Source organism: Trachurus trachurus (assembly GCF_905171665.1).
Source record: "Trachurus trachurus genome assembly, chromosome: 1".
Taxonomy (NCBI): domain Eukaryota; kingdom Metazoa; phylum Chordata; class Actinopteri; order Carangiformes; family Carangidae; genus Trachurus; species Trachurus trachurus.
The window spans coordinates 25,397,952-25,423,707 of record NC_139891.1 but is presented as its reverse complement, the minus strand read 5'-3'; the positions used below and the strand labels follow the sequence as shown (position 1 = coordinate 25,423,707).

Sequence of the window (25,756 nt, the reverse complement as noted above, 5' to 3'; positions counted from 1 at the left end):
TTTCATGCATGTAGGTGAAACGCAAAGGAGGGGCTGATGTTTTGAAATTTTCTAGGGGGCGCTATAGAGGCATTTGGCCACGCCCATTTCCAACGACTTTAAAATATCAAATTTTTCGCGAGTCCTGATGTGCATGCCAAAATATACGCGTTTTGGGGCATGTTGAAGCCCCCAAAAATGCGATTTTAGGGAGAATATAATAATAATAATAATAATAATAATAATAATAATAAACAAAGCAGAAACAATAGGGCTTTCGCTGGGCGACAGCAGTCGCCGCTCGGGCCCTAATAACTTTGTCACAGATTGTATTGCATCAATGCTCCCTAGCGTATAAACTCCTCCGAAATTATATAGAGGGGAATATATTCCTGAGATTGCATATAACTCCAGGGTTACACTTGAAAGATGACATTTCCAAGCTATACTCGCATCTCTTTAAAAATTCTTACAAGGTACTGTATACTTTCCCGTGCACAATGACTACATCATGCATTTTCATTTATGTTTGGTTATACTGAAGAACTGCAATAGAATCTGTATGGCTGTAATAGAATATGGTCTCTGGTCGCTGGCTTTGGAGACAACAGTGCTCTGTATCCCAGTGTGCGGTATGGGGGAAGAATCTATTTCCTCGCTGTTTCTAGCTTGTAGGGACAGATTTGCGGTTAACAGCATCTGAGCAGAATCCCAGAGCAGCATGCTGTTCCACCTGCCAAGGGACTGTCAGCCACACACTACAGAACTGCTGATAGACAGTGAAATTGGAAAACACACACATGCACATAAACTCATATTCAAAGAATATGGGATTTCTTTTTTTCTCTTTTCTTTAATATACAATACCACTGCAAGAAGACAATATTGTGAAAAGACTCCATTAAGTGCCTGTGTATACATTTCAAAATAAATAAATAAAACAAGACGATAAGAATAATCCAGTATCCAAATGATTGCAGTTCTAAGATACAATAGACGCCATGAAGGGCAGGTCACACCGACTTCATGTACAGCTGGATATTGAGTGCCAGTCCTCCACTATGGTCTGGATTGGCTGTGCTTGTGTTCTAAACAAAGGGCTTGTTTCTCCTCTGGAATAATGAAGTCGCCATCTGCACTGAAAAGTGTGTGTCTGTGTGTTAAACAGAGTGTGTGTGTATTATGTGGACTACACAGCTGCTAACTTATGTAAGGGAGGTGGGTGCGGGTGCGGGTGGGGATGGGGTGGGGTGGGTGGGTTTTAGTGTAAACACATTTCCACGGTCAGAAAGGTGTCAATCCCCCTCTTTTCTTGCCTCACCTTCACAGCTCATTTACTCCTTCCACAGGAATCAAATAACAGCACAAGTCACCCGTAAGAAAAGCGTCAGAGTTTCTTCTCTTCTCTGATAAGAATCTGGCCTCACCTTCTGGGCAGCAACGTTTGGAAAAGGTGAGGCAATTACCATTGGGTTTTGGGTTTTGGCTCACTTGTTTTATCACTTGTTTTATCTGTTACACACAAAACATACATAACTGCCACAATTTCCACATGCCTATTACATGTCCTGACATTACAAATTATATGAATTAGTTTGCATATGACACAATGTTCACACATGCTGTAATCTCTGGCCTGTATGTTACTGAGTAACTAACCAGGAAGTGTGTTTAAGGGAGAATGATGTATGATGCTGCTACCATGACTTTTACTTGATTAATGCTTTGGAATGAACTGTGTGTTTTGTTTGTACAGCAGTGACCACAGCTGTTTTGACACCAAGTGAAGGGCTAAGGCTTTTACTAAGCAACTTTGTTCTGAACAAAGACACAACACATGGTGCAAGTATTGAGCAATATTTTTGTCATATTTTTATGTTTGTTTAGCATCTAATTCCATTATGTTTAATGAGCAAGTGACATTCCTTGATAATTGAGACTTCACTCCTCAGTATGCTCTTTTAAGTGTGAGTGAATTATATTATCCACAGTACATATAAACATGCTTAGATTAGGTGAATTACGCAGTGTTTCAGTAAAATAAAAAGGAATTGATGGGCTGATATTTTAACCCAAGACCTCATTTCTGGTTGAATGTCATTGGAAAATTATAAAGCCACAGATAGGATATTACTGTAAGAATTTGTAATAGGCTATTTTTAATTATTTAGAATTCCCTTTTAAGCTGTTAGGATGTGTTTACTGTGGATTTTATGGAGTCACATGACCACATTTTTTTTTTTTTTTTTTTTTTTTTTTTTACAATATTAAGACTTTTATGGACCATCATTCAGCCACGGATGCTGCATTGAGGGAGTAATGAATTGAAAAGTGCAAATTAAAGGTGGCCCAATGGAGTTGTCTTCCATGCAAAAAGTTGTATTTACATTGGATGTTAGTCACCCAAATGCATTGTGTGTTAATCCTTGAGCTGTAGCACATGTGTTGACTGAATTCCTTTCCTAATAAACATTCAGCAAGTATCTTAATTCGGTTTTAAATCCATATTTACTTTACTTGCTTGAATTCCTCCTCTTCCCTTTTGTGATCGCTTACTGCTGAATTTCCTGCAGATAGTTTGACACCACGGACTGGAAGATACTCTACAGGGAACCTTCAAATGCACAATATCTATAGAGTGTAGATAAAGATGAATGTAACCTCTGTGACTTCACACACAGTTTTCTGAAGACCTGTTTGTCAAAGTGAGCTGCTCGCTGTTGCCTTGGCGAAAACAGTGTTTGTACAAGGCTGTAAACATGTTTACTTGGACATTTTCAATATAGGAGTCTATGAGGTTTGATTCCCTTTTGGAGTCATTGTGGTGGTTTATTAGTAGAACTACAGTTTTTTTTTTTTTTGACACTTCACACCTAAGCTCAACAATTTTAGGTCAGTTATCTTCTGTCACAGTTGTACATTTGACGTGTATGTAATCTGTTTCATGGAGTCGATACTGGAGCCAGAAAACCGTCCATTGGACTGTGGTGTCGTCTGCTGAGCAGTGGTGGACGTACCATCACTCAGTCTAACATGATGAAGTGTCATCAGTCAGTCAATCAGTCGGTTGGTCAGACGGGCTGGTCCCACTGTCCACCCAAAAATACAAACAGTACAAGTATAACTTGCACTATTGTTTTAGGATGCTTAAGGCATTTTATTGCATATATTGCCCAGCCCCTATACAGAGCACTGTGTACTTCATATTGCTGATTGATATGAAGTACATTACAATTTTTTAAGTACAGATGTTCATTGGATAAATCCAAGAGAAGTGCTTGAAAGTGTGCACTTCATTCACACACTCTATGGCCAGGTCTATTTAACAGGACTAACATTTGGAGCCACTCTGTTAATAAAAGCTTTATCTGGAATATCAAGCCTGAAGTGCCTCCATTAATCCCTTAACTGTGAAATGTTTAGTGTTATTCAGACCTTGCAATAGCATTCACTTATTGTATTACATGACTTAAAAGGTGTTTCGTCAGGAAGAGGAGTCTGTGTTTAAATAATTTAGTACAACTGAGCTTTGTTCATTAGTATTAGTATTATGCATGTCTTGAAAGCAGAACACTTGACATAGAGCATGACTAACTACAGAAAATAGTTGACATCACAATTCATCTGAGGCAGACCTCTGGACTAGACTCCTGTGTGGACAGTACAGGGTTGGTACAGTCCATCTCTATCCATTCTGAGTGCAGCACACAGCCCACTCTGTCTATCAAACTGAGCACACAGATTTATCTCTGACAAATAAATTGGGAAATGTAATGATGGACTCTGACTTAGTCATGACTTGTAGCCTGCCTTCCCCACTCATCGGCCACCAATTGGCCTATCTGTCAGTCACTCTGCCTCATGATTTTCATGTGCCTCAGATTATGTATCGTTTATCATCTCAGCTCATCCAACCCCTGCAGCTGTCTATCATTTAACATAATCACCTCCCTCTCCCCCCTGGAAATTTGCCTGCTTTGCGACTCCCTCATGGATAATTTTTCCTGTCATAGGGAAACTATAAAATTTAAACCTCCCGTTTCCCCTCTTCCACTTTCTCCTTCTCGTCTCCTCATCTTCCCTCCCTTGCTGTCTGCTCTGGATTCAAACCCAATGAGTCCTTTACATTTCCCCTTTGCCTCCAATAACATTCAGGACTGTTACAGCTGCAGAACGGCATATCAAATAGGCAACTGAAATGAACTGGATCCACAGGAAGCCATTGGCGCCACAACACAGCAGCATATGTCCTAACAGAAGACAAATTCAAAACAGACAAAGCACTCATCCAAATGTCATTATCCATCATGTGCTGTGAAAAGTCTTTTGAAATCCTCCATACATCCAAACATTGTCTGTGCTGCTTAACCGTGCAGGACGGGGTTCACCCTGGACAGGTCACCATTCTATTGACATTTGGAGACAATTTAGAGCAATTAATTAACCCAGTGTGTACTGTATGTCTATGGACTGTGTGGAAGCTGAAGAACCCAGAGAGAACCCACACAGGCCCACTGAGAACATATAAACTCCACTCAGAAAGGCCCCAGGCCCAGGAGTCGAACTTGCTGAAAGACACAAGCACACATACACATGCATTCATAACAATGGATATTCTTAAGCCAAATCCAAATGGTAGATTTATACCATTGTCATTTGAAGTCAGTCTACTGTATGAAAGTGGACTCATTTTCACGGCTCTTTGCAGGCGGATCAGTGTGACCTGCTATATCCTCACAGTGTCATAAATACTCCCATTCTATAGCTTAGGTTGACACTTCCAGTTCCACCGAGTCCTTGACCTGTGTCAGACACAATTCAACATTAATGTAATAGTGTTGCAGCGTGTCCAGCAACCCGTGTGGATGACCCACGGTGAGAAAAGGGTCCCAGCGGTGTGTGTGATTCGGGTCACATGATAGAAATAGGTGAAATTGGTGATTAAGTAGATGATTTACGCAGTCCATTTACTTGCTAATAAATAACGCCAAGCCTCCCAGGAATTGGACCTAAAATAATTTTGTATGAAAACACTACTTATCATTAAAGTGACTATAATCTCTGGTGTGTTCAGCATTTATCATAGTCAACTCATGCACATCGCTGCTGGTAGTGAGGTGGTGGTGGTGGTGGTGGGGGACCTGAGGGAATCACTTTGTATTATCTTCACAAAAAGAAAAGGAAAGGAACATGGCACTTTAATCTCTTCTGCAACTCCTGTACAGTGTTCAGTGTAGCTACAGTATTTATAATGTGGTTTAGTATGTATCCCCTTTAATTTCCGAGTGCATTAGAAACTATAGTGTGTGCTGTAAAATTGGAATTTTACTCAGCAGCCTTGTTAATGCCAGCTCCTCATTACTTGGATTGCATTACCGAGGCTACAGGAGATTTATCTTATAATAACAAAACTAATTCAATTAACTAACATTTTTCAGCTTCATAAGGTGACAAAACTGATTTTTTTTTTAAAAAAAAATTGTGTCTGCTGTAGAGATGTAACGATATGAAAATTTCATATCACGGTTATTGTGACCAAAATTATCACAGTTATCATTATTATCACAGTATAGTTGAATGTGTTCAAAATGTTCAAAAAGTATTTATACACACCAGTGTTTCCCCTAGAATTTTTTTCAGGCCCAGTGGCATTCACGGAAAAAACCCTAAACAGACGAGGTGCGTGGGACGGCTTATTTGGCGCAGTTGGATTTGGTCAGGTGGCGCAGCAAGCGGTCTGCAATTTATGTTTGCATTCAAATAGTTCCCTAGTCTGCTGCACAGAAACTCATCTGAAATTACTGTTATTAATAGGACGACTTCTTTATGCGGTTCTTTGCAGTCAGTCAATATGAACTATGTAATCTTCCACCAAAGAGTGTTGACCAGGCCTGCCACTTCAAAAGACAACGCTATTAGATGGTGAACGCATTAATGGCATGTTATTGGCAGCATCAACAGTTGCTGACACAGACACTGGCAAAGGCCAAGTGTAATGAACCAAAAAAAATGAAGAGAGAAACAGCAAGGCTAATTAAAAATAATGAGCTGTGTGGGTTGCCTCATTTCTGTTGTAGCCTTGTAAACTATCACTAAAACCTTGCAATACCTTAAAGCTAATCATTAAATTATATTAACAATATTGATCAAAAACAACCATATGCAACATGATTAATATTGTTGGTGGTGTTCCCTCTGAGTGATAACCACCAACCACATGCTAACTGTGCAGGACCAAATAATGCACAGGTAAAGTTAGCCACTAGCTGGTGCAAATAATGGAGCCTTTTTAGCAGCTTAAGTGGGAGAAATTTCCCTCAGGGGTTGGTGGAGAGCAAATACAGAGCTTAAAGGAGAGTGGAAATAGGACTTGCATTCATTAGACTGAATGAAACACACCTCCAAATGAATGCTAATGTTTGCCAAATGTGATTTTATAAGGTTACAACTACCAAGAAAAACAATCGTATAGAAAACGAATGTGTCCACAGTCTTTTCTTTTAGTCTTTTATACTTCACTGACCGAACTACATCCCTGTTTCATTCTCATCTAACAGCTATGGGATACAACATTCATCAAGTATCATTAGGGATGGAGAATGTACCAGCTAAGAGAGAAAGTGTGTTTGCATTTCTACTTATTCTCAGAAGAAATGTTAACTTGTGTATCCCTCATCTCTTCCTATTTCTCGTCTCCCTCCCTAGCCTGTCATGAGTAATAAATGTATGACCTAATGGGCTGCTGTGGTGAAACTTGAAAACTGAACCACCGCAGAGCATCTCTGGCATCAGCCCAGTCTCAGAGAAAATTTCCTCGCTGCCAGCCAGCGACTACTTGAATCAAGTTGAGACAGAGCAGGCTGATATTAGGGCTGAGGGGGCGCAGAGAGCCTCTTCTATGTGATCTTCATATCTCATCTCCGATGGAAAAAAAGAAAAGAAAAAAGAAGTGAGTGTGTGGGTGTGAGTACATGCAAATGGTTTGGGGAGGGGCAGACAGGCAGATGAACGGACAGATTGAATTGAATAGTGAAATATCCCCGAAGACAGCCTAGCAAAGATGTAATGAGGAATAAAAGGCCATGATGAAGTGGCAAAAATAAAAGATTTTCTAATTTTAGAAAATCTCATATTCAATCAATCATATTCACTCCACATGCAAGGAACACACATGTATGATTGAGTGACTGCCATCGCAAAGAATACTCAGAGAGAAACATAGCACCTCCTGATCTATCGAACATCAGTGACATGCAGCTTGCTGATCCCAGAACTGAACACAGTTTAATTAAGGACTAAAAGTTAGTTGTTCTTCATTTAATGATTTTCTTTCCCAGTTTTCTTTAATAATGCAGAAGAACAGCTGTGCAGAATATAGGCTGCACATCCATTTGAACTTGAAGGAGCTGTAAGTATTGTACAAGATAAAGAATGACTCTTCAGTAAAGTGGGATTGCCATTACTCCTGACTCATTTAGCACTCACTACAGATGGATAATTTGTGCATAGAACATTGAAATTGGGATGTCCTCATTCATTGACACATCTCCAAGACTCACTCAACCTTTTGACTCTGTGTGCAAATCTTCTGCGGTTGTTCCCCCTTAAATCATCTTAGGTGTCGTTCAGCAGCTCGTACAGTCATCAGATTTCAAAACAGAAAAAACAAAACAATAACTGACTTTAATGGAATTTGGTGAATTAAACTTTTGTTTGACATGTGAATTTGTGTCACTGGAAACATCTGCCTGTCTGTGTTGGAAGTGCTGCAGCTCTGTACCCCACACCTCGCGATTATTTATGTTCAGTGCCATTGTTCATCGCCAATGCAGGAAGCAGTGCGCCTTCAGTGTAGCATGCTGGAGAGTAGGAGTGCGGAGATGGAAGTGGTGCATAGACAGTAGAGTGTGGCTTATTTCCATGCAGGAGTTGCATCCCATTACGGACCTGAAATTACCATTTGCCTGTAAATTAATTATACCCAGCATCTAGTTTATATTCTATAACCACAATCTTTATAATTGCCAAGCACAGAAACTAAGAATAAAATCATACAGTGTGTATAATAATAAATTAGGGTTTCAAGAAACACAAGGACTAATTTTATAGTGATTATAATGCAGAACATTTTTCAGTCTTTGACAAAAGTTGCATGGAAAAAATTTTGTTCATCATCTTGATGCAAAAGAAGTCTCGTGCTCATTCAAACTATTCATGGTTGCATAAACAACACACAAAGCTAAAGTTACATCTAAAAACTGGCCAACTGCACAGTACATGTCATGTCTCTCAGATAACAGCACCATCTTTCACAAGGAGAAACAAATTATGGTTGCTGTGCTATTTTACAGCACGATGCGACCACAGAACTACATACTGTACTAGGCCTGGAGAAATGGTTAATGCTATAGCCTCTTCAATTATCACATGCCTCATGCTCATCAGTAGATCTATACAATGATCATCACCTGCAAAAAGTCCTGCAGTTTAAATCAGCAGCTAAGTTCCCAGTAACTGCAGCAGGGTGAACCTCAGATGCATATGGACCACAGATCAATAAAATCAATTCCAATTTCATCACACATTGCTGAGCAAAAAGTGCAAGGTCAGTTTTAATAATGTCTATGTAAATAAAAGAAAATGGATTGAAGGGGAATAATAAAGTTTCATGGATAAGAGTTAAAACTTTAAGGAGTTACCAAGTGGGAGTATTTGCAGTGTCAGACTTTGTGGTGCAAGTACCCTTGACTGCAATGAGATAAGGTATTATCTAGCTCTCATGTTCACTGTAACTTCCCTTTTTGCTCTTCTTTTTCATTTATTTCTCTCAGTCTGTCAAAGTATTTTGTTCTCCCTGCTCTGTTGTTCACTCTAGCATTCAGCTCATAAAAAAATGTCTACCTGGTTGGAAAGCAGACACTGTCCTGACAGATAACTGGCCATTTCCTGCCCTGAATTTTACGTGTGACGTTTTTACTGTTGGTTGAGTGTCAACCTCACAAGCAATTTGTTTTCCCTCTTACGACCACTGTTGGTTACATTCCTTGGTTACATGCAGTTATGCGGGTACAGTACATGCAATCACATTTTGTTCAATGTCTTTAAAAGCCTAACATATTTACATTATTTATTGCAATGTTGCTAATTCCTGAAGGTTTAAGAAGGGAGATATCCATGTTTGTTTTTTTTATTATTATTATTTATTATAAAGCAGGTCTAGGCTTTGTATTAATTAAAACTATCTAGGAGCTCAGTCTGCAGAGGAACACACACAGCCTGTATTCAGAAACTAAGCCTTATAATGAGCCATAAGAACTTCTGTAAATTTGTGATGTCACAGCAACATAATGCTCTTAGCTATGGCCCAAGCCCTGCCCACCTGGAGAGGATTTAGAGCCTCTCTTTGATTGGCTCACTGATCTGTTATATTACAATAGCTCCAGGGAGAGGAGATGTAAAACTATACTGGGATAGTTTTTAGTACCTAAAACCACAAATATCTTGAAAATCTTATTGTGGATAAAATGGAAATAAAGGCTCCTACAGAATTGGGTGTACTGTGCGCATTGACGTTTGAGGTTTCAGAGTCAAGCGTACGGTGTCACATTTAAAACAGGTTGATCTGAAGAAGAATTCCCGCAGAGTAGTCTGTTGTGTTACACCGAGTACACGTACACGGAGTCCGCGCGGTCGTAAAATTTGAGCTTTGTGTGGAAGTGTCCCACGGACGTCCGCATTGAGTCAACATTGAGTCCGCGGAGTCTGGTCTGCCCGAATATGTGGGGGCCTTGAGAGTGAAACATATCAAACACAGACACTTAAAAAAATTAAAGTAAGATGCTCTCAAAATGCCATCGATGATGATTGTAGATTAGACGGCTAAGTGCAACGATGCACAATCATAATTCATCCTCTGCCATCATTCTTCCTGTTTATTATGCCTCAGTTGTTGCACCTTGACACTGTCTGTGTAACGTATTCAGGTCTGAAAGACAAAAAAGGTCCCTCCTGTCTTTGTATTGTTAGAAAAACACTGAGCTGATTATAGTGCAGATCAAATATGGCTGCTGGATACACTCTGACCATGTTTAGTTGAGTAATGATCCTCAAAAAGGCCAAGCTTAAAGCGTAGCAGTATTGATGAACAGCTGCTCATGATATAAATCTTGTTTCGAGAGCAGGGAAAATGCAGAGCAATGCTGCAGAGTCTCTCAAGATAGACTACCTGCATGTGTTAAAGGCCCTCCGACGGGCGTTTTATGGCAACAAATAGAAGCAATGTTAACATTCAGGGCTCTAATTTCGTGACCAGGCGAGCCTGCGCAGCGCCAATGTGGTGTTTCTAGGAGCACTTTGCAATTTTCATGCAAGGGCAGCATTGGGCCGCCTGGCGCAAGCCCGCCTCCATCCCTCCCACCAGCGCAATTAAGTGGCAAAGAGGAAGGAGAGAAGGCGTGGAGTGGGTTTAACACAACCTAGTCAAATCTTCACTAATCAAAGTAGCTCCTCTCCTCGCCTTTAAATGTGCAGTTCAAGTTTCATTTCACAGTGGAAGAAGGAGACAGCAGTGTTTGACGGCCAAACTTCTCCCATCAGATGTGACGGGACAATGTATGTGTTGATTCAGATAGTTACATTAAAGGGATTGTGGCAGGGAGAAGGAGGGCCAGGGCGGAATTTGAACCCTAGTCTCCCTGGGTAAGAGTCATGCACGCTGACCATTCAACCAAAGGGATATCGCTGTGGCCAAGTAGCCAGGGCACATGATCAAATTCAACTGTCATACCTCTCCCCCTCTTTTCACAAGCACGTCCGCGTGCTCCATGCAGGCTGCCACGCCACCCATCAGGAATCCATGGACCCAACACTAGTGCTACATGGATCCTGCCTACAGGATACCCCCCCCCTCTAGTTGTAGCAACTTTAGCAAGTCTATTTTCTCTATGAGCAAACTGTGATCAAAAAGCCACTCATAGCCACAAATAATGCTCAGAACACAACAGCACCAAACGTTGTCAACAGTATAAACAGGGTCACAGCGCATAATACGAGGCATCAACCACCTGTTAGCTTTGCCTGGTTTCTATTGAAAAGAGACGAAAACAACTCACCCACTCTCCTCCAGTTATAGGCTATGCAGCAACTTTCCGCGTCCAGGCACTGACAAACCACGTCCAAGTCCGACTGGCAGCAGTTTCAGTTTCAGTTTCAGCGGCCACTGGCAGTGAGTGACCACACATGACCACTTCCCCAGCACCGAGACTCCACCGGCAGCTGTCCCTCTTTCACTTTTCTCCTCCATTTCCTTCAGCTCGTCTTCGGTAAACTCGGACTCAAAGTGAAAGTGGCGCGGCTGGCGCCCATCGAAATTAAACCAGTCGTCGTTTTCGTTGTTGTCAAACTGCATAAACTCAGCCGTGTCCCTTGCTTCACTATGTTACAGGCAGTGTCTTCTCTTCCGGCAACATTTTTTTTTTTTTTTCAAAACTTTATTTAAAAGTTTCTCTTCCGGCAACAAACTTCGTCCTGATCTCGCGTGTGACGTCACGTCTAATCTCGCGCTTGTTTACGTGATTTTCTCCCGCAAATATCAATTTTATTTTTTTATTTTTTTCTGGATCTAATGTTAGAAATGCCCAGTTCCGTTCTTCTCCCTGTGAACACCATGGTGAACACTCGATAATAACTTTTATAAATTGATAGGGCACACTGCGCCACCCTGGGCTGCACCGTGAAATTAGAGCCCACAGAGTGTGTGTTTTCTAACTTTCAGCCTCTCAATAGAAGAACACAGTGTGCCATGCTGCTCATGGGGGCAACGACCTGCATGTCCTGAGCCCAGAGAGAACGATCAATTCACCTGTTGGCAGGTTGCCACTGAGCATGTTTTGGGAGGGGGCTGATTGAAAATGTTTTGGTGACATCTTTAGACTTCAAAACATCAGATAGGTCCATGAACTGTAGTATCAGGAGCCCTGGCAGTGGAAACTGGCTCCTAACATTGGCTGCTATAGTTGTTTCTTTATTATGAACACTGGCAACGATTTCTTGGAATCACTCACCCAAGTTTTTTTCTCTGTGGGAACTTTCTCCATCATCATTAGCCTCCACAGCGGAGGGCTACGGCTGCAATAAAAACAGAGACTCACAAAAGACATGAAAAGAAATATGATAACACAGGCGTAATTAAATCCACATTTGTCTGTCTTGAAAGCAATTGAGGCAATGTAAAAAAAAAAAAAAAAAAAAAAGGAAGGAAAGAGTGATTGAAATGTGTTATTGCTGTTGCAAATACAAAAGTGACTGACAGATGGATTGAAGCATCACCCATTTAAAAAAAAAAAGTTCAGCAATTCATTGAGATGTGCATGTGCATAAATTAGGCATAGCTAACAAACACAGATCCCAATGTTTTGAAACCTTTATATCTTTTAGAAGCTGAATATTATATATTCCATTGTGATTCAAATACATTTAAATTCAAATACAAAAGGGGGGAGATAATATTATTCCACCACTATCTGTTATCACTGGAGAACAGCCCACATCTTTGAATATGGACACAATAAGTGCTGAATAACTGGCTTATTTTATTTAGAACAACTGATTGGTTCTGCTGGATTTGTCAGTGTGTGTAGGCTCTAGATATTTTAGAGGAACAGAGGAATTTAATTATGTTTTTGACAATGCGACGGACCGGTAACTGTTGACAATGGGCAATGGCAATAAAAATGTCTTTTTCAAAATTTAGATTAGTAGGCTAAATTGACAAATTTAAGAAAAAGACAACATCATTGTTGAAACTGCCTGAATATTAGGCTACTCTCTGAGCAGGGTCAGTGTTCACTTGAACACCTGACAGGCATTTGGGCCATGTGTTGTATTATTATAGAAAAGAAAGTTTCTACTGACTATGGGATAGCAATCGTCATCTACCCAAGACCAGTTTAGACCCAAACAGAGATACAATGCTTTTAGAATTTTTTTTTCACTTGATAGACACAGGATGTTGCAGATTTAAATGAAAAACATACTTAAGCTTAAGATCCAGATGTCCCATGAATAAAATCCTATTGAAAACAACCAAGCCATAACAGTATGGCTTAAGTCTATAGGCTTGTGGCAGGTAACAACACTATGGAGGATATGATCCAAGATGACCAAATAACATGTAATTACATAGGTTTGACAGTAGATGGGCACATACAGTACATTACATGACATCATTATTGTATTATATATCATATAAGTGCTGCTTGAAAGTTTGTGAACTGTCCAAACATGGTGCCTATGATTGTGGCCAAATAACTCAATTTTGGACTCATCTGTCCAGAGAATGGACGTCCAGAAGGCCTCTGGTTTGTCCAAGTGATCTCTGGCAAAGTTTAAACGGACAACCTTGTTCTTTCTTGAGAGCAGAGGCTTCCTTCTAGCAATTATTTCATGTTTATTTATTTTTGGAGTTGATGAGTAAGTTGGCCTTTACCTAACTTATTATTTTTCTGGTGCTTCTTGGTGAAAGTTTTGAAGGCTGTCCACTTCTGGGCAGAGTTGCAGTGATTGGCACAACAGTAGTTAGGTTGGTTTCCTCTCTCTTTTAATCAGTGCTGCTCAAAACCTGGATGTCTCATTTGATTGCTCTGCTTAATTGATCACTTGATTACTCACATGTTTCATCTCAGTCGATTACCTACTTGATTTTACCAATGCAGCTGGGGTTCACTTACTTTTGCACATACTCCGGTTCCATGTTTCACGTAGTTTCCCGGCTACTCACACAGTTCCCTCAAAACAACTAGGTACATGGAATTGATAAACATAAATGTGACATTTCATTTATAAAAACAACTGGTGATGATAAAATAAGAAAATCATGGTAAAACAACAGAAAAATCTAGACTACTCACAAACTTTCAAGCAGCATTAAAATATCTAAAGAGTAATAAATAGATGTAAAAATATGTTGAAAGGTTTTACATTATTACTTTTATACCCAACAGTAATAGCGCAGTCAAACTTTAAAAGTAAATCCATGAAAGAGAGAGGACTATAAGAGAGAGAGAGATGACTGAGGACAAACTCCACTCTGAGCTGCTGCCATGGGACATGCCCACCCAGAGAGGCTCCACTGTTTGCTTACACACACACAGCGAGGAGAAACGCTGTTCAACTTTAAAGAGAGAAAGATGAGACGTGATTACACACTTCTCAAACAGTGGATGTCTCACTCAGTCCTCTTTAACTTTAGATACTGTGTACAGTAGGGTGCATCAAAAAACACAATTTTTGAATTTTGATATGGCTGGGTGCTAAAAGTGTTCCAATATATGTAGAAACAACACATGCAAAATATTTTTCCAATACATGATGATTTAGGGGTGCCACCGCACATCTGTTTTTGTTGGATAAAGGGGTAATCCGTGCTCAATGATCGCCATAGAGCTCTGAGGTAAAAAAAGACTCCAGCTCAAGAAAATTGAGTTGATCTTTATGTTTTTGTGTTGGGTATACTCTTATTACATATTACTACCATATCTGTAGTTGTGTCTTTGTATATTTGTATTTATATTTTATATGGGTATTTGGTGCCCATTACATCTGGCTAACGTTAGATAGCAACAGTTTGCTAACCACAGTCTAGCTATGTTAGCTAAGCTATTAAGCTTAACATCAACAGTATTCTAGAGTAGACAATGTCATATTTAGAGTATTGATATCTCATGTCTATTGAGAGTAGCATTGTAGTTGTTAAATTAACATTTTAAATATAGGTATATTTGCGAGCACATCTGTTAGGCTAGTGATGTAATGGTAAGTTATCATTGTAGCCGAATGATGAAGATAGACTAGCCTACAGCTAAAATTTGAGACTTATGAAAGCCCCGAATTGCAGCGCATTATGCAGCACACAGCCTGTTCAAGGCAACAGAGAGATACGGGCTCATTCTTTCTGGTTTTGAACGCTTCATCACCCATTAGCATTAAAAAACTTAAAACGCATGTGTATTTCTCCACAAATCCTGCACCAAGTTCCTTTACGATTGAAGTTTAGTTAAAGCAGAAGTAAGCGATCCGGTCGTTTTCGCTAATGCTGCGTTCCAGGCAGGCTTTTGAAATCGTAAATTACAGCTTCAAGTCACAACTTACGACTTTGTAGCGTTCCAGGCAACCCACTCGTGTTTTTCCGACCTGTTTTACCTGTGAAAGTCACTATAACGGTCACTCGTAACTTCCGACCCGTGAACTCGAACTTCACGTTCGGAAAAATATGAGTTTCCTTGAACGCACCATAACAGTCCTCGTCCCTACGTCGCCACATTCACGGCGTCCCTTGGCTGCACACACAGCCCTGCATGCCGTTCTCTCTCCTCATTGGATAAAAACTGTAGGATACGATAAATGTTTTCTCCTCGACTCAGAGCAGAGCAGAGTGACTGACAGACCCGTGTTTCAGACCAAACACTCTATAGAAGTGATTGCTGTCGGAAGATACAACTATTTAAGACTTATATTAACACAAATATATCACTTACTTCTGCTTTAATGTCAGCTCTTATCATTAGGTCCTGTGAGTTGTCAGAGAGTTAGCCACTAGAGAGGGTTTGTTCTTTTAAAAGGACAGTTCAACATTTTGGCAAATTGGCACATTGCCATAATCCCTATAGCCTAGTCTTAGCAGTAGGTTTGTTACCTTTATATGTCGGTGCAAGCTGTTTTTAGAACGGCGGAGCAGAGCCGCGAGCTGCTCAGAGCTACGCTACGGAGGCTAATGGGATTTCTTGGTTTCCCTCATCAAACTCATCAAATACACAATCCAACAACTCCACAACGCTCTGGTGGACAAGTTGTGACCTGCACATTCACCACGCTATGAGATAATAACACAACGTTACCAGACAGAGTTGTTTAAGAGGTAAATTCATGCAAAGCAGCTGATGCGCATTCCCGGCAGGAGCAGTTTTCCGGCAAGCAGTCTATTTCCCTTGAAAACAACTCTGTCTGGTAACGTTGTGTTATTATCTCATAGCGTGGTGAATGTGCAGGTCACATCTTGTCCACCAGAGCGTTGTGGAGTTGTTGGATTGTGTATTTGATGAGTTTGATGAGGGAAACCAAGAAATCCCATTAGCCTCCGTAGCGTAGCTCTGAGCAGCTCACAGCTCGACTTGGCCATTCTAAAAATAGCTTGCATCGACAAATAAAGATAACGAACCTACTGCTATGACTGTAGGGATTATGGCAATGGGACAATTTGCCAAAATGTTGAACTATCCCTTTAAGTGTGTCAGTATTGCCCCTTGTGTTTAACAGTAAAGTCAATAAAACTTTATATGTGTGTCCGACATCCATCGCTGCTGCACAAAACTCAGGGTAAGACCACGTAAACATGTCCCATTGACTGCCATTCATTTTGTCTATAGGAAAAATGAATGGAGAATTTTGAAAGTTGAATTCTGAGAAATGCCCAAGTTGCCCAAAGGCCAGACAAACTAATTTTACTTTGATAGCCCTATAGAACATGTTACTGTATAAGAGTTCAATGTAATCAACATTTCCTTGTCAATTTTTTGGCAATTAGATTTTCAAATAATTGCACATTTTTCGAAAATTTCACAAAACTTTGTGTGTTAGGTGGCACCCCTAAATCTCAATGGATTTCCTCAAAACTTTGCAAAAGTCATTTTTATGTTAATTGGAACAAAATGCATTGCCAGCCAAATTGATATTTTGAAATTAAAATTTCCCATTCAAATTTGATGCACCCTAGTGTACAGCTGTGTTCAAGAAAGAAAGCCCTGCTGTCTCCCTTTTTTTCTGGGGTATAGTTGTCGGTCAGGACCGGAGGGTTTCTTTTACTCAGTATACTTTCAGTCCTTATCAGCTACCCGCTCGGTGCTGAGAGCTGACCTTCAGACATTATCTTTCCCCACTCTCTTCTCATCAAAGGGAGAAATGATAAGAACTGACTGTGCAGTGATAGAAACCTTCCAGTGTGAGTGCTCTCTGTGTGCTCTCTCTTTTTTTTTTGCAGCCCACAGACTGGCCGGCTCTGTCCTGGGGACTCCCCCCAGCAAGAGATTTACTGCATCACTGGTCATAATGGGAGTAATGGGAGGAAGGAAGGAGGGAGGGAATCATTCATAGCACCACATCAAAAATAAAACACGACCTTGAGGTCAAACACACAAGGAGACAGACAGACAAGGTTCAGTAGACAGAACTTCAAGTTAAACCTTTTACATAACTTCATTCCATAGTGTCAAATAAGTGCAACTGGGATTTCTTTACTTTAGTTTGAGTTACCTCACCTCAGCTCCTCCTGCCACCCTGTCACTAGCAAAAAAAAATACCTCTTGATCCAAAGAGAGACAAATAATTATGACCATGGGGCACTCCTGGTTTTTGGTGTGAGGCCACGGCTGTGAGGTGGCATTACACACCCATCTGGTTGCAGCACCTGGTGTTGGCGTGCTCTGTTCGAGTGGGATGCAATTAATGTAACCTACAAAGGCAGGATTTGTTTGTGCTCATTGGTTGGCCCACCTGCAGCTGCTTTTGGCAGGAGACTATTCTGAGAGTGGCAGTCAGGGGAGATGGCTCCTTCTCCATGTGTTAATTAACAAGGAGGTGACTCTGGGGCGTTTTTTGGCTGCGTTCGTGTGGAGGAGGAGGGGGCAGGAGGAGGGTTACCAGAATCTATCCAGCTCTCCCTGATAAATATGCTCTCATGTCAACTCGTGCAGTAAAACTGTTTAAAAAGGCCTGCTCATAAGATCACCACTTTGAACATGCATCTGAACTATGTTAATTAAACAAGACGGTATTTTGGTTTAACAAGAAACTGTCAAACAGACTAAGCCAAATACTGTAACTTATTTCAGATTGGCCAGCCTTGTGCCAGCCTAACAATCTGAATTTGTTAACAGCTTGGCATCTTAAACAAAACTCATTAACTCCTTTGTGTATTTGGGAAGATAATGAACAATGAGATAACTGGAGCTGTGGTGCCTAAACTGGGAATAAACCGTGATGGAAGCCAGTGGAAAAAGTCACAGATTTTAAGCATGAAAAGTTATTCTTGAACTTGGGAATAGGAGTTTGACAAAATATTTGTAACACAATATACCCTTAAAGCAGAAGTGAGTGATATATTTGTGTTAATATAAGTCTTAAATAGTTATATCTTCCGACAGCAATCACTTACATAGAGTGTTTGGACTGAAACACGGGTCTCTCAGTCCCTCTGCTCTGCTCTGAGCCGAAGAGAAAACATTTATCGTATCCTACAGTTTTTATCCAATGAGGAGAGAGAACGGCATGCAGGGCTGTGTGTGCAGCCAAGGGACGCCGTGAATGTGGCGACGTAGGGACGAGTGACTGTTATGGTGCGTTCAAGGAAACTCGTATTTTTCCGACCGTGAAGTGGTACCAGTTTGATCTGGTACGAGTTCACCGGTCGGAAGTTACGAGTGGCCGTTATAGTGACTTTCACCGGTAAAACAGGTCGGAAAAACACGAGTGGGTTGCCTGAAACGCTACAAAGTCGTAAGTTGTGACTTGAAGCTGTAATTTACGATTTCAAAAGCCTGCCTGGAACGCAGCATTAGCGAAAACGACCGGACCACTCACTTCTGCTTTAAGTTTCTACATCCATAAATTAATTAGTTACCTTTTGCAGTCGGTTGGACTACAGGGAAAACACATTTTATCCTTTCTTCCACTTTTTCTTCTTTTGATAGATGTCAAAGTGGCAGGAGGAGAGAGAGGAGAGAGAGTGGTGTAGACATGCAAAAAAACATCTCTGGCGAGTTTGAACCAGACACTGTGGTATAATGTTTTGATGTGCCTCAACCAGGGCTACCAAAATGCTCTACCCGCCCACTCTTTCATTTCTCATTGAAGCATACAACCACTAAAAGTTCCCCTCAGTTGGAATTACTCTGTAAAACTTTATAATACAACTTCCTAAAATATGATTTATCCGTAATTGCAGATTTTTGAGAAAAATAAAAGACTCTTTAACCAGAAATTTCAACACAGTGCTGTTACCCTGTTTAGGTACTGTAGTCAATAACTGAAAAATGCTTTTACTTTAAGTCCCTCTTAAACATAACTGTGTTCAAAAGGGACTTTGACAGGGGGAAATATTTTGAAATATATATATTTATAATATATTGCAAAAATAATTTCAATGTAATTTATAGATTTTAATATAAAGTGTTGCCGTATTTTGAACATTTAAGTCATGTTGGTGCAAGTACAGTATGTGTTTTGGAATCTATTTGCATTGCTCTGGAAATTTTTGATATGCGCTACAGATTACAAGCTGTTCACTGTTTTACTGTAAGCACCATTGTAGCTGGTACCCTGCAATGTGGTGCATCTGTTAATTTCACTCTAAGACCTGTCGGTGTGTCCTGATCCCTGCAGCGTATAGGGCTGGTGAGTGGGAGCTCTGGAGAGGAGGCAGGAGTGGGCTGCTGGCACACAAGGACAGCCCCACTGATTTATACCCTTGTGGGTCATTTTCTGAGAAATTTGTACTCTTCTTAACACAGATGACTCACACTCCACTCCAGTATGTTTTTATGCTCGATACCAAGAGAGCCCTTCCTGGCTGTACTGTACATCTTTGCTGCAAAAGCACAGAACTGTCAGGTTTATTACGTGTCAACAAATCTTATGTTCCCTCTGGGTGGACAAATGTCACGTCAGAAGTTCAGCATGAAGATTGAAAGTTCTCAGTAGCTACAGACACATTGATTTTAATCAAATTCAACAAGTTTTATTCTGTTTTATTTTGTGGTTTTTGGCTTCTTTTTGTTGAATTGTGATATTGACAAAAACAAAAGACAATGACGTTCACTAAAACAATGTTACCAGTGTATTACATATCTGAGCACTATTTTCTACCAGCGGTGGACAAAAAGGACAGCAGCAAAACAAAAGACAACAAGACAACAGAGGACAATTATTCATTAATACCTACTTATCAGCTGCAGCATACATTTCTGCAGCATCAGTGAGTAAAATACAAATGAATGTTTGCTTTGTTTAAGAGACGGCAAGGTTGAAAATTCCACATTACTGCGCAGCAAATTGAGACAATAAGCGCTGTGTGAAGTGAGATAATTATTAATGCATTAGCAATGGGCTTTTGCATGCTCTGAATACATTAAATGGGCATTGGATGTCTCAGACTTATGCAGACGTGTTCCTTGTTTTGCTGGAACAATTACCCCCTAAAAGGCCTCTCCTCTCCAACCAAACCGTGCAATATTCATCATAGTTTTGTGGCCAGCGGCCCTTTGAGATTGCTTGTTTTGTGTCCATGCACAGGGATACTACAAATTATGAAGCAAGGACATCATTATTGGAACAGTGGCATGTCTAGACTTATTTAGGCCTGACAGAATCCATAGAGTGGTACAGCCCTCAGTGTTTTCAGGATGCAATAACTCCTTTGCTCTTGTCTCTTTGAAAGTGACGATAAACAGAAAAGGAACTTGGTGTATGTGTGTGTGTATGTGATAAATGGAAGTTACTGAAAAGAGAATTTTGCTTGATGTTGACTCACCCCCGTGCTTTGCACAGCAGGTTTCCTCAGCATCGATCCCTGTGGCTTTCAGGTGTGTGAGTTAAACAGTTGGACTTATTCGCACAAATTCTAACCGTCCTGAATCACACACACCGGAGCTTTACTTTAGTGTGAACCCATAGATCCGCATAGCCTACCTGCACCTTCTTTTTTCTTTCTGTGCTTGTTGTATAGTTGGTATATGGCCTAAAAGCACCTCTATCTATCTATGTATTTTCTTAAACTGAAAGAAGAGCAGGGAATATCACAGGAGTGAAAGGTGGGGTGATATACAGTACAGGCTAGAAAAGATGTACGCATAATAGATTACAACAAAATTTAACATGAGTAGTAAAACAAGGTGTTGAGGACTTCAGGTTGTGGAAATACCACTTTAAGAGGGGCCATTGCATTTTAAATAAATACAACTGAGGCAGTACGAATGAATTATATATTATATTATACAAGCTCTTAGTGCAACTGTGACATTGTTTTAATGTTGATATGGCAAACAAGATTTCAAACAGTTGTCCATCTCCTAATTCAAAAGATACAAAACAACATTTTATTTTAGTCCCAATTCCGGCCATAATGTTTTTTGGTCTCCACCAATGCCTGAGGGGAAATTGTTCATGTTTACCTGCTTGTTTCACCTTCTTGAGTCTCTCTGTTGGCCAGTTCTTTGACCGTGTTTGTAGTGTTTTAAGCCTTTATTGAAAGCTTATTCATTGAACATGATTATGCTGCTTTTCTGTGCTTTCTCAACATACAATACAAAGTGATTTTTTACCCTCCATTTCTAACCCCACTCAAAGGCCAGGTTTCATGTATTAGCATGTTTCCACTGCATCATTTGATGTATTTTCATCCTGGAAATGTCGGTAATTGTGTTCAATACACACTTAAAGGTCATTGTGTTTCTCGAAATAACATGGTGCAGGAGAAAATTAAATCAAAAAGGTGAAGTTAACAGCCAGTATACTGGTGTTCTGCCCTGCAGTCAGGTGTATTTAATGAAAGGGAATTCAAAGGAAAGAAAAGAAGCTCTTATTTACTTTGATAACAAAGTGATGCAAGCCCTGTTTGTTGATACCTTTCTTTCTGTAACTCTATCTTCTGGTTTGGCTGTATTTTAGCAGTGGCTATAGCTTTGACAGAATTTTGTCCACAGAGGTTAAATGCATTTACTATATGTAGGTGTCAAGCAATCATGGATCACAGAAAAGCTTATTGGAGATGAATGATAACTGAAAGTAGACGGTTCAGAAAAAGGCCTTGATAGGTAATCAGGTAGACATGTTCAGGTCACAAAGCACCCTGTAGGCCCCGCTGCCCCCTCTCAGCCCCCAGACCATTAGATGACTCTCACGGATCACTGCTCAAAGAGCTGTCACCTTACACAGGAGTCGCTCTATACTGTAGTTTTGAGAGCCCTTTGCGAGATATTGTTTGAGCTTCTTCTGATGATTGTGTATCAGTTTCTCATTTTCCACAGAACAATGAGTCTGAGTTATTGAATGTTAGTTTCAACCACAAAGGCTGTTCTATATATGAACCTATAATGGATTTTTTTAGCTGTGCTAACAGCATTGCAATAGGGATGGCAAACACTGGACAGATGTTTGGTCTAGACGTTGCAGTGAAATTTTGTACAGACATTGATGGTGCCCAGAGGATGAACCCTAATGACTCTGGTGATCCTTTGACTGTTCCTGCAGCTCAACCATGATATTTATATTGGTGGTTGATGTCTCAATTGGATGAATTGCCTTTAGAAATTAATAATACATTCATATTCCCTTGTGCACAGACTGCAATAACCTCTGTTTATGATTAAGACCTGCTAAAGCAATGAAAATGCCATCAGTTAGTGCTAATTAGCAAATGTTGGCATACTCAATATCCTGTGAAAACGATAATCATCATCCCTGCTAATTATCAATAAGTTTGCATTATCATTGTCAACATGTTAGCATGCTGATGTTGGTATTTAATCAATTTTCTCCACACTTCCTGTCCCAGGTGAAAGAGGAGACTAGAGCTGGGGCCCATGGGACGCGTTGTCAGCAAGTAGAGTCGCATGGTCCAGTGATCGTGATCTTATTGATCACTAATACTGATTCATAAAGAGGATTTAATTAAATGAATATATATTTTCATTTATCATCACATCAACATAATTTTCCTTCAAGTTAATAATTAAAAAAAAATTGAAATACACAATAACAATCTCACTATCAAGTCCAATAAGTGAGCTTACTCAGAGCTTTCAGTGACATGAAAATCATTGAAAGATTTTTGCTGATAGTGTAAACATTTGACAACAATCTCACTAAGATGACGACACTGTGGATGGCAGACATTGATTGGCCCTATGCTTTGTTTCATCTTGTTCTGCTATGAGGCATTTGTGGAGGAAACACTAACAGACATTCTTTGACCTTATAGACAGTATAAAAACAGTAAAAGCGAACAGTTTCACCAAGGACAAAAAGGAACAGAATACAACCAGTGATTTGGTATTGCATTGTAGCTGTGTGTGTGTGTGTGTGTGTGTGTGTGTGTGTGTGTGTGTGTGTGTGTGTGTGTGTGTGTGTGTGTGTGTGTGTGTGTTTCTAATGTGTTTCTTCACCTTATCTAGAGGACTGTGGCCTGCCTCTGTGTTTGAAAGGTTCACACGACCTTGTGCTGCCTTGACAGGAGGAGGTACAAGTGCATTATTTGAATGCAATGATCCATCCAGTTTACATCAACAGTTACCTTTATTCAGTCCTTGCCAGTTTCCATGCAAGTGATGTCATTTCAGTCACTGGGTGGATGCAGATTGTTTCCAAATGATGTTGACATTGAGTTTCATCTGTGATAAAGTTTGTTTCTTAAGCTCTTTGCGCCTTGAAATCAAAAGAGCAAAGTGACAGAAAAAAATAAGATTTTGTTAACATGGTTCACATAGATTTAAGTGTTGCAGTAGGCCTATTCCTAATTACCCGTCAATGCAAAGCATTCAAAAGCTGTTGTCATGGCTGCATAACAAGACTTGAGGCTCATTGATGTTAGTCACTTAACTGAACAGGCTGGATGGCTGTAGCAACCCCATTGGAAGGATTCATTTATTTTATTGCAGGAAATTATTTTCCCTTTTTCAAAAAAAAAAAAAAAAAGAATCTCCAGCTTGTATTTCTTTATAAACCATAGCTGAGTGTGAAGAGAAAAGCACAGCGTCCACCCGTGGAACAAACCCAGAGCCTCACACTGGGAGATTGAGAGTGAACAACAATGCTGCCTTTCTCTCTCCAAAGCACCAGAGACAATTTGGCGCTGTGTCCATTTGGCTTCTGCTCTGGCCATCCATCCATTCCTGAGTACAGAGCCCTCATCCAAGAAGTGTATTATGGTCAACATAATGGTTCAAATATAAAGCCACTTAAGAATGAATTCAGCATTCTGGCTTTTTGTAGGGGGCTTTCGGCCAACCAGGTGTGATGGGAGTGTAAATGAAAGAAAAATGTGTGTGACACGATTCAGTTCTCCATTGGGAGAGAATAAGAAAAGAAGAAGAAAAAAATTAAATATCTCCTTAAAAATATGCCAAAATCCAATTTCATTACATTTTCCATTTTTTCCACAAAAACAACAGAGTTAATAACCCCCCTGTCCTGATAAGTAGCAGGATATTTTAATCACTGTCAGACTGTAATTGGACATTTTCCACTTTTCCATTCGCACCCAGACACATAAATAAATTCATCCAAGCACCACTGTGCACTCCAAAAACATTAAACCCTCCAAGGTTTTAACGAGGATCAAACAAGATTGTTCTTCTGTAAAAACATTAACCCTAAGTCTCTGTTGCCAGCAGTTTATTATCACCCATAGTTATGTTTTATTGTCATGCAACCTTCGTGCTGTGGTGTAGTAATTACAACATTACTAAAAGAGGAGGAAGTCAGCTGATGTTTGAGTAACAAAGTCCATGTCAAGAAGCAGTTGCAGTGAATGAATGGGACAGTAAAACATTTAGACTTTGACACAGGGTAGGGCTGCCTATTTCCTGTTTAAAACCAATAGTCAACATTACACATCTTTATCTGTGAGTGTTTAAAGTAGCCCTGTCATAAACATTTTTACCCTGACTTTGTTAGCGTTCACTAACGTTACCACCATGCTCTTGATATTGTAGACATCCAAAACAAGCATCACAACCTGGTAAGTTGAGTGAAATGCATGGACATTTGTGGACAAGTGTTTTTCTGATTTGTGATGCAATGAAAGACAAAGAGATTTTTTCTATGAAGTGACATTTTATTGCACTTGAGTCAGGGAGAACTTACAAACAATACGACATCTACACTGATATCAGTTCACTCCGAAGCAGTCTTTTGCCCCCTGGTTGCGTGCACACCTAGTTTGGTTTAGGGCGTGCTAATAATTGTACAAAAAAACAAAAACAAAAAACCATTGTAATCCAATTTTTCTGAAGAAGTGTCAAACTGTGGATGGAAGCACCTCAAAGTGGTTGGTGAGCCACTAAAATCACATTGACAGTGACACTCAGGTCAATGCAATTTTGAATAAATAACTTAGTCTACCACATGTATTATACTATTTCGTGGACCGACCACTTCTCCCCTTCTCGTCTAAATGAAATGTTTTTTCTACCTGAAGCGTGGGTTAACTTGCATTCTACCCCTGGACGAGACATTGATCCATCTTTGTGTCTCACTCAGCACTGCATTATAATGAATGCAGCTGGGTGAAGTGGTACAGTATAAAGGGTGAATATGAAATTCATTTTTTATAACACTACAGTCTTCGATCATGTTTAAGTGGCCTGTGAACTTTCCCTCTAAGTGCAGCCAAATGCATTTCAGCTAAGTTCAGACTTTGTCACATCCAGAATGTGTCACAGCAAAACCCCCCAGTATGTCTTCATGTAACTTCACATAACCTACAACTAGTAGGCTATACGTAATCAGTGGTTGCATTGATGTTCAGAATCGGTGCTTTTTTTGCATGAGTCAAGTGTTTCATTAATTTAATAGCAGCTGTGTTGCCAGGAGGTGGTTGGCAGGTGAATGAAGCACCGACTGTCACATCTGAGACTGGTATGGGGTTTGCACTCAGAGCTCTGTCTGTGCACATGTTTAGGTAACAAAAAGCACTTTAGTTACAGGGAAACGCTGTGGTTTTGGTTACCCA

The 25,756-nt window shown here is 40.1% G+C and overlaps 1 protein-coding gene across 2 annotated transcripts in view; it reads right to left on the bottom strand.

The window, feature by feature from the left end:
- The window catches only part of fat1a (FAT atypical cadherin 1a), a 140,595-nt gene extending 129,300 nt beyond the window's left edge, over positions 1-11,295 (bottom strand). For both annotated transcript variants that reach the window (XM_083980590.1, XM_083980591.1), the window contains exon 1: positions 11,091-11,295. The gene's annotated coding sequence lies outside the window, so the exon portion shown is untranslated. The remainder of the gene's footprint in view (positions 1-11,090) is intronic.
- Positions 11,296-25,756: the final 14,461 nt, after the last annotated feature.